The following is a 14,820-nucleotide window of genomic DNA, read 5'->3' on the forward strand; positions in this document are numbered from 1 at the left end:
TCCAAGCTTGAAAAGCCCTTCAAATTATTTATTCAAATGATACACTTTCTTCCCTAAAAGGAGTTATGGTACCCATGGTTGATATCATAGTCAATTTTCTTTTTCATTATATTAAGGAAAGCCTAAACTATGCTAAAGCCTAAACTGTGCTGTGTCTAAGGGTCTCCTGCAGAGGTACAGATCAGCAGTGGACTGCCACAGGGGCAGGGGCTCTGGGTGCAATAGGCCTGGGATGGCATAAGACCTCCTGGAGGAAGTCGTCATTAACCCCACTATAGAGCCACCAGAACTTACACAGGACTGAGGAAACAGACCCTTGGAGGGCACAAACAAAAGCTTATGCACACCAGGATCCAAGAGAAAGGAGCAGTGACCTCACAAGAGACTGACCCAGACTTGCCCGTGAGTGTCCAGGAGTCTCCGGTAGAGGCGTGGGTCCGTGGTGGCCTGATGCAGGGTTAGTGGCACTGAGTGTAGCAGTGGCGTGCATGGGACCTTTTGAAGGAGGTGACCATTATCTTCATTACCTCCACCATAGTTCAGCCTCAGGTCAAACAATAGGGAGGGAACACAGGCCAGCAACAGAAAATTGGATTAAATATTTACTGAGCATGGCCCCGTCCTTCAGAACAAGACCCAGTTTCCCCCTCAGTCAGTCTCTCCCATCAGGAAGCTTCCATAAGCCTCTTATTCTTTTCCATCAGGGGGCTGCTGCTGCTGCTAAGTCGTTTCAGTTGTGTCCAACTCTGTGAGACCCCATAGATGGCAGCCACCAGGCTCCCCCACCCCTAGGATTCTCCAGGCAAGAACACTGGAGTGGGTTGCCATTTCCTTCTCCAATGCTTGAAAGTGAAAGTGAAGTAGCTCAGTCGTGTCCGACTCTTCTCGACCCCATGGACTGCAGCCCATCAGGCTCCTCCGTCCATGGGATTTTCCAAGCAAGAGTACTGGAGTGGGGTGCCATTGCCTTCTCCGCCATCAGAAGGCAGACAGAATGAAAACCACAACCACAGGAAACTAACCAATCTGATCCCATGGACCACAGCCTTGTCTAACTCAATGAAACTATGAGCCATGCTGTGTAGGGCCACCCAAGACGGACGGGTTATGGTGGAGAGTTCTGACAAAACGTGGTCCACTGGAGAAGGGAATGGCAAACACTTCAGTATTCTTGCCTTGAGAATCCCATGAACAGTATGAAAAAGTGAAAAGATAGGACACTGAAAGATGAACTTCCCAGGTCAGTGAAGAAGAAGTGAAGTTGCTCAGTCATGTCCAACTCTTTGCAACCCCATGGACTCTAGCCTACCAGGCTCCTCCCTCCATGGGATTCTCCAGGCAAGAGTATTGGAGTGCGTTGCCATTTTCCTTCTCCAGGGGATCTTCCTGACCCAGGGACCGAACCCCAGTCTCCCACATTCCAGGCAGATGCTTTAACCTTTGAGCCACCAGGGAAGCCCTTCCCAGATCAGTAGGTGCCCAATATGCTACTGGGGATCAATGGAGAAATAACTTCAGAAAGAATGAAGAGACAGAGCTAAAGCAAAAACAACATCCAGTTGTGTATGTGACTGGTGACGGAAATAAAGTCCAATGCTGTAAAGAGCAATACTGGATAGGAACCTGGAATGATAGGCCCATGAATCAAGGCAAATTGAAAGTGGTCAAACAGGAGATGGCAAGAGTGAACATCGACATTTTAGGAATCAGTGAACTAAAATGGACTGGAATGGGTGAATTTAACTCAATGACCATAATATCTACTACTGCGGGCAAAAATCCCTTAGAAGAAATGGAGTAGCCATTATAGTCCATAAAAGAGTCCAAAATTCAGTACTTGGATGCAATCTCAAAAATGACAGAATGATCTCTGTTCATTTCCAAGGCAAACTATTCAATATCACAGTAATCCAAGTCTGTGCCCTGAGCAGTAATGCTGAAAAAGTTGAAGTTGAATGGTTCTATGAAGGTCTACAAGACCTTCTAGAACTAACACCCAAAAAAGATGTCCTTTTCATTATGGGGGACTGGAATCCAAAAGTAGGAAGTCAAGAGATGCCTGGAGTAACAGGCAAATTTGGCCTTGGAGTACAAAATGAAGCAGGGCAAAAAGGCTAATGCAGTTTTGCCAAGAGAATGCACTGGTCATAGCAAACACCCTCTTCCAACAACACAGGAGAAGACTCTACACATGGACGTCACCAGATGGTCAATACCAAAATCAGATTGATTGTATTCTTTGTAGCCAAAGATGGGGAAGCTCTATACAGTCAGCAAAAACAAGACCAGAAGCTGACTGTGACTCAGATCATGAACTCCTTATTGCCAAATTCATACTTAAATTGAACAAAAAGCAGGGAAAACCACTAGACCACTCAGGTATGACCTAAATCAAATCCCTTATGACTATACAGTTCAGTTCAGTCACTCTGCTGCTGCTGCTGCTGCTGCTGCTAAGTCGCTTTAGTCGTGTCCGACTCTGTGTGACCCCATAGACGGCAGCCCACCAGGCTCCCCCATCCCTGGGATTCTCCAGGCAAGAACACTGTCATTTCCTTCTCCAATGCATGAAAGCGAAAAGTGAAAGTGAAGTAGCTCAGTCATATCCAACTCTTTTCAACCCCATGGACTGCAGCATGCTAGGCCTCCCTGTCCATCACCATCTTCCAGAGTTTACTCAAACTCATGGCCGTTGAGTTGGTGCTGCCATCCAACCATCTCATCATCTGTCATCCCCTTCTCTTGCCTTCAATCTTTCCCAGCATCAGGGTCTTTTCCAATGAGTCAGTTCTTTGCATCAGGTAGCCAAAGTATTGGAGTTTCGGCTTCAGCATCAGTCCTTCTAATGAATATTCAGGACTGGTTTCCTTTAGGATGGACTGGTTGGATCTTCTTGCAGTCCAAGGGACTCTCAAGAGTCTTCTCCAACACCACAGTTCAAAAGCATCAATTCTTCGGCGCTCAGCCTTCTTCACAGTCCAACTCTCACATCCATACATACTACTGGAAAAACCATAGCTTTGACTAGACAGACATGTGTTGGCAAAGTAATGTCTCGGCTTTTTAATAGGCTGTCTAGGTTGGTCATAATTTTTCTTCCAAGGAGTAAGTATCTTTTAATTTCAAGGCTGCAGTCACCATCTGCAGTGATTTTGGAGCCCCCAAAAATAAAGTCTGTCACTGTTTTCACTATTTCCCCATCTATTTGCCATGAAGTGATGGGACTGGATGCCATGATCTTAGTTTTCTGAATGTTGAGCTTTAAGCCAACTTTTTACTCTCCTCTTTCACTTTCATCAAGAGGCTCTTTAGTTCTTCTTTGCTTTTTGCCTTATGGGAGGTGTCATCTGCATATCTGAGGTTATTGATATTTCTCCCGGCAATCTTGATTCCAGTTTGTGCTTCTTCCAGCCCAGCGTTTCTCATGATGTACTCTGCATAGAACTTAAATAAGCAGGGTGACAATATACAGCCTTGACAGACTCCTTGCCCTATTTAGAACCAGTCTGTTGTTCCATGTCCAGTTCTAACTGTTGCTTCCTGACCTGCATACAGATTTCTCAAGAGGCAGATCAGGTGGTCTGGTATTCCCATCCTTTTAAGAATTTCCCACAGTTTTGTGGTGATCCACAGAGTCAAGGGCTTTGGCATAGCCAATAAAGCAGAAATAGATGTTTTTCTGGATGATTATACAGTGGAACAGTTAGAACTGGACATGGAACAACAGACTGGTTCCAAATAGGAAAAGGAGTTCGTCAAGGCTGTATATTGTCACCCTGTTAATTTAATTTCTATGCAGAGTACATCATGAGAAACGCTGGACTGGAAGAAACACAAGCTGGAATCAAGATTGCTGGGAGAAATATCAATAACCTCAGATATGCAGATGACACCACCCTTATGGCAGAAAGTGAAGAGGAACTCAAAAGCCTTTGGGAGAATAGCATTGAAACATGTATAATATCATGTATGAAATGAGTCTCCAGTCCAGGTTCGATGCACGGTACTGGATGCTTGGGGCTGGTGCACTGGGACGACCCAGAAGGAGGATAGGGGAGGGAGGAGGGAGGAGGGTTCAGGATGGGGAACATGGGTATACCTGTGGTGGATTCATTTCGATATTTGGCAAAACTAATACAATATTGTAAAGTTTAAAAATAAAATAAAATAAAAAAAGAAAGTAGAGAGTGAAAAAGTTGGCTTAATGCTCAACATTCAGAAAACTAAGATCATGGCATCCAGTCCCATCACTTCATGGCAAATAGATGGGGAAACAGTGGAAACAGTGTCAGACTTTATTTTTCTGGGCTCCAAAATCACTGCAGATGATGACTGCAGCCATGAAATTAAAAGACGCTTACTCCTTGGAAGGAAAGTTGTGACCAACCTAGATAGCATATTCAAAAGCAGAGACATTACTTTGCCAACAAAGGTCCGTCTAGTCAAGGCTATGGTTTTTCCTGTGGTCATGTATGGATGTGAAAGTTGGACTGTGAAGAAGGCTGAGCGCCGAAGAATTGATGCTTTTGAACTGTGGTGTTGGAGAAGACTCTTGAGAGTCCCTTGGACTGCAAGGAGATCCAACCAGTCCATTCTGGTTGGATCCATCTGGGATGCAACCAATCCCCGATCAGCCCTGGGATTTCTTTGGAAGGAATGATGCTAAAGCTGAAACTCCAGTGCTTTGGCCACCTCATGCAAAGAGTTGACTCATTGGAAAAGACTCTGATGCTGGGACGGATCGGGGGCAAGAGGAGAAGGGGATGACAGAGGATGAGATGGCTGGATGGCATCACTGACTCGATGGACGTGAGTCTGAGTGAGCTCTGGGTGTTGGTGATGGACAGGGAGGCCTGGCGTGCTGCGATTCATGGGGTCGCAAAGATCTGAATGAGTGAGCGACTGATCTGATCTGATCTGATCTGATACAGTGGAAGTGACAAAGAGATTCAAGGGATTAGATCTGATAGACAGAGTGCCTGAAGAATTATGAACGGAGGTTTGTGACATTGTACAGGAGGAAGTGATGAAGACCATCCCCAAGAAAAAGAAATGCAAAAAGGCAAAATGTTTGTCTGAGGAGGGCTTACAAATACCTGAGAAAAGAAGAGAAGCTAAAGGAAAAGGAGAAAAGGAAAGATATACCCATTTGAATGTGGAGTTCCAAAGAATAGCAAGAATAGATAAGAAAACCTGCTTCAGCGATCCATGCAAAGAAATAGAGGAGAAAAATAGAATGGGAAAGACTAGAGATCTCTTCCAGAAAATTAGAGATACCATGGGAACATTTCATGCAAAGATGGGCACAATAAAGGACAGAAACAGCATGGACCTAACAGAAGCAGAAGATATTAAGAAGAGGTGGGAAGAATACACAGAAGAACTATACAGAAAAGATCTTCTTCCAAGTTTAAGTTATTAGTTCAAAATTGAATAAATGCAAATGACATCTCCAAAACTATATCACCTTTGAAATAGTTTATATTAAGTTTCTTTATATCAGTAGTTAAACAGAATTAACTGATTATTTAAACTAACCCTAACTCAATACACCCATTAGCATCAGCTTGCAAGAGGACTCATACCTCCACTATCTACAGCAGGGAGGTATGCATCCATATCCAAAAGTGGTTTCAGATCACGAGGATGTTTGTTTAAAATGAGATTATTCAAAATGGGAGTCCCAGTTTGTACTCCTCCTAGTCGTTATTTGATAGGGGGTGGGGCATATCTCTTAACCTCCACTGTTACTGTTAAGATGCAAATCTAATTAGAAGTCAGTAGCCATGTAGTCAAAGGTTAAAATAAAAGTACAATTGTGATCCTTTATGAGTCCTGGTTCCACAAAGGACCATCAGGCTCTAGGAGAAGAGATGCATTGAGGACAACCCTTCCCTCCCCTTTCCCCTCCTGCTTTACTAGCATCCCTGAGCCATGCTGATTGGCCCAAGTTCGCTAGCCAACTAGTGAGTCATAGTTGTGACACTTTCCATTCTACTTCCTCTCTCTAGACATCTGGAGGGGTAGGCATCCAGTCTAGCCATCATGCTTTTCTCATTCATGCCCACATACTCTCATTATGACAGTTTCCTGCCCTTGCATGCCAGAGCTGGTAAGTTTCAGCATTTGGATTGGGACTAAGAAAGATATAAGCATCTGAATTCAGAGTTCCAAAAAATAGCAAGGAGAGATAAGAAAGCCTTCCTCAGTGATCAATGCAAAGAAATAGAGGGAAACAACAGAATGGGAAAGACTAGAGATCTCTTCAAGAAAATTAGAGATACCAAGAGAATATTTCATGCAAAGAGGGGCTCGATAAAGGGCAGAAATGGTATGGACCTCACAGAAGCAGAAGATATTAAGAAGAGGTGGCAAGAATACACAGAAGAACTGTACAAAAAAGAGCTTCATGACCCAGATAATCACGATGGTGTGATCACTCACCTAGAGCCAGACATCCTGGAATGTGAAGTCAAGTGGGCCTTAGGAAGCATGACTACAAACAAAGCTAGTGGAGGTGATGGAATTCCAGTGGAGCTATTTCAAATCCTGAAAGATGATGCTGTGAAAGTGCTCCACTCAATATGCCAGCAATTTGGAAAACTCAGCAGTGGCCACAGGACTGGAAAAGGTCAGTTTTCATTCCAATCCCAAAGAAAGGCAATGCCAAGGAATGCTCAAACTACCGCACAATTGCACTCATCTCACACGCTAGTAAAGTCATGCTCAAAATTCTCCAAGCCAGGCTTCAGCAATACGTGAACCATGAACTTGCATTTGTTCAAGCTGGTTTTAGAAAAGGCAGAGGAACCACAGATAAAATTGCTAACATCCTCTGGATTATGGAAAAAGCAAGGGAGTTCCAGAAAAACATCTATTTCTGCTTTATTGACTATGCCAAAGCCTTTGACTGTGTGGATCACAATAAACTGTGGAAAATTCTGAAAGAGATGGGAATACCAGACCACCTGACCTGCCTCTTGAGAAAGCTATATGCAGGTCAGGAAGCAACAGTTAGAACTGGACATGGAACAACAGACTGGTTCCAAATAGGAAAAGGAGTCTGTCAAGGCTGTATATTGTCACCCTGCTTATTTAACTTCTATGCAGAGTACATCATGAGAAACTCTGGGCTGGAAGAAGCACAAGCTGGAATCAAGATTGCAGGGAGAAATATCAATAACCTCAGATATGCAGATGACATCACCCTTATGGCAGAAAGTGAAGAGGAACTAAAAAGCCTCTTGATGAAAGTGAAAAAGGAGAATGAAAAAGTTGGCTTAAAGCTCAACATTCAGAAAACGAAGATCATGGCATCTGGTCCCATCATTTCATGGGAAATAGATGGGGAAACAGTGGAAACAGTGTCAGACTTTATTTTTGGGGTCTCCAAAATCACTGTAGATGGTGATTGCAGCCATGAAATTAAAAGACACTTACTCCTTGGAAGGAAAGTTATGACCAACCTAGATAGCATATTCAAAAGCAGAGATGTTACTTTGCCAACAAAGGTCCATCTAGTCAAGGCTATGGTTTTTCCAGTGGTCATGTATGGATGTGAGAGTTGGACTGTGAAGAAAGCTGAGAGCCGAAGAATTGATGCTTTTGAACTATGGTGTTGGAGAAGACTCTTGAGAGTCTCTTGGACTGCAAGGAGATCCAATCAGTCCATCCTAAAGGAGATCAGTCCTGGGTGTTCATTGGAAGGACTGATGCTAAAGCTGAAACTCCAGTACTTTGGCCACCTCATGCAAAGAGTTGACTCATTTGAAAAGACCCTGATGCTGGGAGGGATTGAGGGCAGGAGGAGAAGGGAACGACAGAGGATGAGATGGCTGGATGGCATTACCGACTCGATGGACATTAGTTTGAGTGAACTCCGGGAGTTGGTGATGGACAGGGAGGCCTGGCGTGCTGCGATTCATGGGGTCGCAAAGAGTAGGACATAACTGAGCAACTGAACTGAACTGAAGAAGGAGAAAAAAATGGCCCAAGGGTCTTCAGCCTTGCTGTTTGCTTCATCCAAGTTTGCAAGACATGTCTGTGTGAACTTGAGGCACAAGATCTCTGCTATAATGTTACTTTATTTTTAACATTGATTTGTCTCTTTTTTTGTATGTCTGTATCTAGATGGATAGATAGATAGTTAATCTCCTCCAGAGATTTTCTATAGAATTTCAGCATTCCTGGAGACAACCAAAATATCATCTTAATTCCATCAATACCCCCTTTTTAAAAAACCTGTACATACTGATTTTACAAAGAACCCTTAGCTTGTCCTTATGTAAAATATTAACCGAGGAAACTCAGGTTTGTAGTTTGTAAAGAAGAAATTGGCATGAAGTTTACTTAGAATAATGAAGAAGAAAAGAGGATATGATGAAAAAGGAAAAGAAGACTGAGAACAAAGTAGGGCAAAAAAAGTAAAACTAGGAGGTGGGGAAAGAGAAGGAAGAGGAGGGAATTGAGAGGAGAAGAAAAACTAATTAGTTAACATGTAGTTTGGGGTGAAAATAGTAATTTCCCTTTTTGAAAACAGAATCAAAATGCAGAAGAATATGGCCAATCAATATGTCAAATAGACTATAAATGGCATAGCAACCACATAACTAAATGGCATAGCAACCAAAGTGTAGCATGAGTATATAAATAAAACCATATGCAAAAGAGAGGCAAAGACCTCTGCCTAGAACACAGTATTACTCAGAGAATACAAGAAAATTCTTCAAAATCACTTCATTCCCTAGAGCCACTTGCTTAAAGCATGCATTAAAATAAAGGAAGTTTACAGGAAGAGAAAGATTAAGGAAACAAATTGAAGAGCACATAATACCATTATGGAGATAATAGATCCAACAGAAATAGAAAGTAATAAAATAGAGGTCATTAAAAACTAAATTACTAACAGAGGGAAAGCTTGAGAAAAGCACAGAGAATGGGGAGGAAAATACAAAATATTAAATAAATTAGAGAAAAAGCTAATACCTATGGAAGATCAAGCTAATCCAACAAAAAAAAGTTGACAAGGCTGAGGTAGAAAATCCAATAAATTAAATAGAAAATATTTTCAAAGATACAATACAAGAGAATTTCCCTGAATAAGGCAGGATGGTCTAGAGAATGGCATCTGCAGTTTAAGTATAATACACACTGGGTTCTATTAATGAGTGAAGTCGCTCAGTCGTGTCCGACTCTTTGCGATCCCATGGACTGTAGTCTACCAAGCTTCTCTGTCCATGGGATTTTCCAGGCAAGAGTACTGGAGTGGGGTGCCATTTCCTTCTCCAGGGGATCTTCCTGACCAGGGATCGAACCCAGGTCTCCTGCATTGCAGGCAGACGCTTTACCCTCTGAGCCACATTAGAGTTAAAGTTTTGTTCCGGTTATTAAGCTATTGTTTCTCAGCTTCAAGCCCAGCGTCTATACTCAGGTTTCTGAAGCTGCTGCTGGGACTCTGTAGACCATACTTCTTCTTGGCCAGCTGGGAGGTTCTGCCAATAGCAGATGATAGAAGGAGACTGAAGGACTCAAGGATAAAGACGGGACTTGCTCTGTTCTGCCTGCTTCCCATCGTCTTCCTGCAGATGTCCTAGTCCTATCAGTAACACCCTTTGCTTCTTTCTCACCCCAGAAGTTTTTTCTACAAGTAGTTGGGTACGGTTTTCAGTTTTTCCAAGTTCATAAAACCAGTATCATTATTTCCTACGCTCCACTGCAGAAGTATGAGTGCTCAATTGCTCAGTCATGTCTGACTCTTTGCGACCCCATGGACAGTAGACTGCCAGGCTCCTCTGTCCATGGAATTTTCCAAGCAAGAATACTGAAGCAGGTTGCCATTTCCTACTCCAAGGGATCTTCCCAATCCAGGGATCAAACCCACGTCTCTTGTGTCTCCTGCATTGGCAGGTGGATTCTTTACCACTTCACCACCTGGGAGAAGTATGAGCACCAGATGGCCAAAGACCCCGAGGTCTGAGGTTCTCCTCCAAGCTCCATATCTTAATACTTTCAGATTCTTTCTTTTGCTTTCCCAGTCCTAGTGGTAGTAGCTCTTCCTGCAATTGCTACTTCCATGATACCTATCTGCCTTTTCAGTTATCTAGTTAGCAAGTCTCTATAATAAAAATACCTAGTAGTAGCACTTGTGTTTGTTTTTGTTAAGCTTGTGAGCAAAGACTTATAGACAGGTGCAAAAATAAACCCTCTTTTGCAACCCAGAACTCATTGTTTAGTATGAGTTTTGATACAGGTAAGAAGGAACATGATACCTAAAACAGATTCAAATGATAGGGGTGTATTGATGAACTTAAAGATTGCTTCCAGGACTATAGTTTTTGTTGTTCAGTCACTAAGTGGTGTGTGTCTCTTTTTGACCCCATGGACTTCAGTATGCCAGGCTTCCCTGTCCTTCATCTCCCAGAGTTAGCTCAAACTCATGTCCATTGAGTCAGTGATGCCATCCAACCATTTCATCCTCTGTCATCCCCTTTTCCTCCTGCCCTCAGTCTTTCCCAGTATCAGGGTCTTTCCCAGTGAGTAGGCTCTTAACATTGGGTGCCAAAATATTAGAATTTCAACTTCAGCATCACTCCTTCCAATGAATATTTAGGATTGATTTCCTTTAGGATTGACTGGTTTGATCTCCTTATTGTCCAAGGGACTCTCAAGAGTCTTCTACAGAACCACAGTTCAAAAGCAACAATTCTTCTGCACTCAGCTTTCTTTATAGTCAAACTCTCACATCCATTCATGACTACTGGAAAAACCATAGCCTTGACTAGATGGACCTTCTCTTCTTGCCTTCAATCTTTCCCAGTATGGAGCTCTTTTCCAGTGAATCAGCTCTTTGCATCATGTGGCCAAAGTATCAGAGTTTCAGCTTCAGCATCAGTTCTTCCAATGGATATTCAGGACTGATTTCCTTTAGGATTGACTGGTTTGATCTCCTTGCAGTCCAAGGGACTCTCAAGAGTCTTCTCCAATACCCCAGTTTGAAAGCATCACTGGGAGGAGAAGGCTGCAGCACTCAGCCTTCTTTATGGTCCAACTCTCACATCCATACATGACTACTGGAAAAACCATGCAGTTTAGTGCTCAGTCATGTCCGACTCTTTGTGACCCCGTGATCTGTCCATGGAATTCTCTAGGCAAGAATCCTGGAGTGGGTTGCCATTCCCTTCTCCAGAGTATCTTCCCAACTGGGATCAAATCCTGGTCTCCCGCATTGCAGGCAGATTCTTTACCATCTACACTAATAAGGAAGCCATAGGAAGCACTAGGAAAAACCATAGCTTTGACTATAAGGACCTTTGTTGGCAAAGTGATGTCTCTGCTTTTTAATACGTTGTCTAGGTTTGTCATAGCTTTTCTTCCAAAAGCAAGCATCTTTTAATTTGGGGGCTACAATCACCACCTGCAGTGATTTTGGAGACCAAGAAAATAAAACCTGCCACTGTTTCCACTTTTCCCCCATCTATTTGCCATGAAGTGATGGGACCAGATGCCATGATCTTCATTTTTTGAAAGTTTGTTGAGTTTTAAGCCAGCTTTTTCACTTTCCTCTTTCATGCTCAACATGACGCTCTTTAGTTCCTCTTCACTCTCAGCCATTAGAGTGTATCATCTGCACGTCTGAGTTTGTTGATATTTCTCCCAGCAATCTAGATTCCAGCTTGTGATTCATCCAGCCCAGCATTTTGTATGATGTACTCTGCATGTAAGTAAGCAGGGTGACAATATGTAGCCTTGATGTTCTCCTTTCCCAATTTTGAACCAGTCCATTGTTCCATGTCTGGTTCTAACTGTTGCTTCTTGACCTGCATACAGGTTTCTCAGGAGACAAGTAAGGTGGTCTGGTATTCATTTCTTTAAGAATTTTCCAGAGTTTGTGTGATCCAAACAGTCAAAGTCTTTAGCATGAAGACAAACACGAATGGTGTGCCTCTTGCTAGGATGCCATATGAAGAACACAGAATCACTTCTGTGACGAGTTTGCCAAAGATACAAGACCCGAGTCCAAGCATGAAGAGACATTATACAAGCCCAAACTGAGGCCATTTTAGGAAATAGCTGACCTTCAGTCTTCCAGTGTAAAGGTCAAAAAAAAAAAAAAATCAAAAGAAGATTGAGGAAATGTTCCATACAGAAGCAGGCTAGAAAGACCAGAGAACTAAATGCAAATTTTGATTCTAAACTGGATTCTTTTGCTATAAAAGCCATTACTGGGGCAATTGACAAAACTTGAATAATAAAACACTTAGATAGAAGTAATACATTTGGTTTAATTTTCTGATTTTGATCATCGCATTGTGGCTATGCAGGGAATTGTCTTTGTAGGCAACAGACTCTAGAGTATTCAGGTGTAATGGGGCATTAGGTCAAAAACTTACAATTAAATCATTCAGGGAGAAAAAGTTTTGGTTTACTTTTTTTAAGATATAGTTCCAAATTTTCTGTAAATTTTTAATCATTTCAAAATAAAATTTGATAATTTTTATATGCAGTTGGTGTCTATTACTGATTTACAAATCTCCAGGACATTTTATAAATGAAAAAGCAAAGTTTAAGTGGATACAGTATGTCTTTTGGTATACTTTTCAAATATATGTATTTATATTTCATCATATGTATATATATATAATTTTTTGGAAAAATGAAGAAGAAAGATTTTGTGATGATCTGGGAGGGGGTGGTAGTGGGAAGGAGCTTTCATTTTTCATTTTATATCTTCCTGCATGATTTGGATTTTTACTACAGGTACCAGGTACATTACCAGGTACCAGAACTGACTCATTGAAAAAGTTCCTGATGCTAGGAAAGATTGAAAGCAGGAAGAGAAAGGATGAGATGGTTAGATGCCATCACCAACTCAATGGACGTGAGTTTGAGCAAACTCTGGGAGATAATGAAGGACAAGGAAGCCTGGCGTGCGCAGTCCATGAGGTCACAAAGAGTCAGACACAGCTGAGCGACTGAACAACAACAACCAGATACATGTATTAGTCTAATTAAAGAAAAAAAAAAAAAAACAGGAGTTTTCTGGAAGATGAGATTATGTTCCATTTTTATTTTTCTTTATATTCTTACAAAATCAAAACTTAATAAATATTATATAAACATTTGGATGTACACACATTATAAATTCTTTTCTGTTTTTAATTAGGGTAAAAGATTAACAAGGATCAGATAGCATCATCAGTTAAGCCATTCTGAATAATTTTGATGGCAGAAAGTCTTTACCTGGAGTTTTATTTACTTAGGCTTTTTAACTTAAAGATCTGTATGAAGAATTGTCCTTGGCTACTGAATAGCAAGGATCATATTTTTCATTGAAGTACAGTTGATTTACAATGTTATGTTAGTTTTTGGTGTATAGTAAAGTGATTCAGTTATACAGATATACATATTCTTTTATATTTTTTCCATTGTGGTTTATTATAGGATATTGACAATAGTTTCCTGTGCTATAAGTAAGACCTTGCTTTAACTATTTGATATATAGTAGGTCCTACTTTGGAGAAGGCAATGGCACCCCACTCCAGTACTCTTGCCTGGAAAATCCCATGGACGGAGGAGCCTGGTAGGCTGCAGTCCATGGGGTCGCACAGAGTTGGACATGACTGAGCAACTTCACTTTCACTCTTCACTCTCATGCATTGGAGAAGGAAATGGCAACCCACTCCAGTGCTCTTGCCTGGAGAATCCCAGCGACGGGGGAGCCTGGTGGGCTGCCGTCTATGGGGTCGCACAGAGTTGGACATGACTGAAGCGACTTAGCAGCAGCAGCAGCAGTTCCTACTTGCTAACCCCAAACTCCTAATTTGTCTCTCCACCAACCTCTTCTCCTCTGGTAAACATAAGTTTGTTTTCTGTATCTGGGAGTCTATCTCTGTTTCACAAGTAAGTTCATTTTTGTCTTATTTCAGATTTCATGCATGTAACATCACACAGTCTTTGTCCTTCTCACTCTGACTTACTTCAGTCAGTGTGACGCTTGCTAAGGCCATCCATGTTGCCGCACATGGCATTATTTCTTTCCTTTTTATGACTGAATGGATTCCCTTGTGTGTCTCCCACCGTGTCTTCTTCATCTGCTCACCTGTCAATGGACGTTTAGGTTGTTTCCATATCTTAGCTACCCAGTTAGCAAGGATTCTAGAACACATAGACTTCAAGGCAGTTATCTCAGAACTGTAAGAAAAGCATTTTCCCACTTATTAATTTAGATCCATACCTCTAATTACTTCACTCACCAAAACCTCACTCTGTGGGATATGTTTTAAAACCTACTCTCTTTCTTGACAAGCACACTCCAGTGATTTGGGAGGTAATAAGTTTAAATAGGGTTTAGATTTGATAAACTCCTGTGTGTTTTCATCCATATCCCTTTATGTGCTGCCTTATTACCACAGTCAAGGGGCTTTTCCCATTATTGTTATTGTCACTGCTGTTTTGATTTCCTGATAATGTCCATGTAAAATCAAGAAACTCTGGAGCAAGACTCACATTTACTCAAACATGGAATGGTTAAAACAGATTTTAGCTTTTGGTGATCCTTTGATAAGAGATGAAGTGAGAAGCCTCCCTCTCTCAAGCCACTTAAAGATGAAAGTTTTCAAAAGGCACCTCAGAGGAAAGTTTACATGAAGTTTCAGAAGACTGTCAGCAAGAAATCACTTGCAGAATTCTAGAATCACCTTGCAATATCAAACAGAGATTAGAAGAGAAAGACAAATGCCATATAAAGCACTTATATGTAGAATCTAAAACATGCACAAATGAACCTATCTATAAAACAGAACCAGACTCACAGATGTAGAG

The 14,820-nt window shown here is 41.7% G+C and overlaps 1 protein-coding gene and 1 non-coding gene across 2 annotated transcripts in view; one reads left to right on the top strand and one right to left on the bottom strand.

Moving 5' to 3' along the window:
• The window catches only part of SMIM35 (small integral membrane protein 35), a 108,019-nt gene that overhangs the window by 30,988 nt on the left and 62,211 nt on the right, over window positions 1–14,820 (bottom strand). The gene's annotated exons all lie outside the window — the stretch shown is intronic.
• On the top strand, window positions 10,138–10,264 carry LOC133227194 (small nucleolar RNA SNORA40). Its single transcript, XR_009729752.1, has one exon. It is a non-coding gene; the product is annotated as a small nucleolar RNA SNORA40 (small nucleolar RNA).

This window comes from Bos javanicus, chromosome 15, assembly GCF_032452875.1.
Source record: "Bos javanicus breed banteng chromosome 15, ARS-OSU_banteng_1.0, whole genome shotgun sequence".
NCBI classification, from domain to species: domain Eukaryota; kingdom Metazoa; phylum Chordata; class Mammalia; order Artiodactyla; family Bovidae; genus Bos; species Bos javanicus.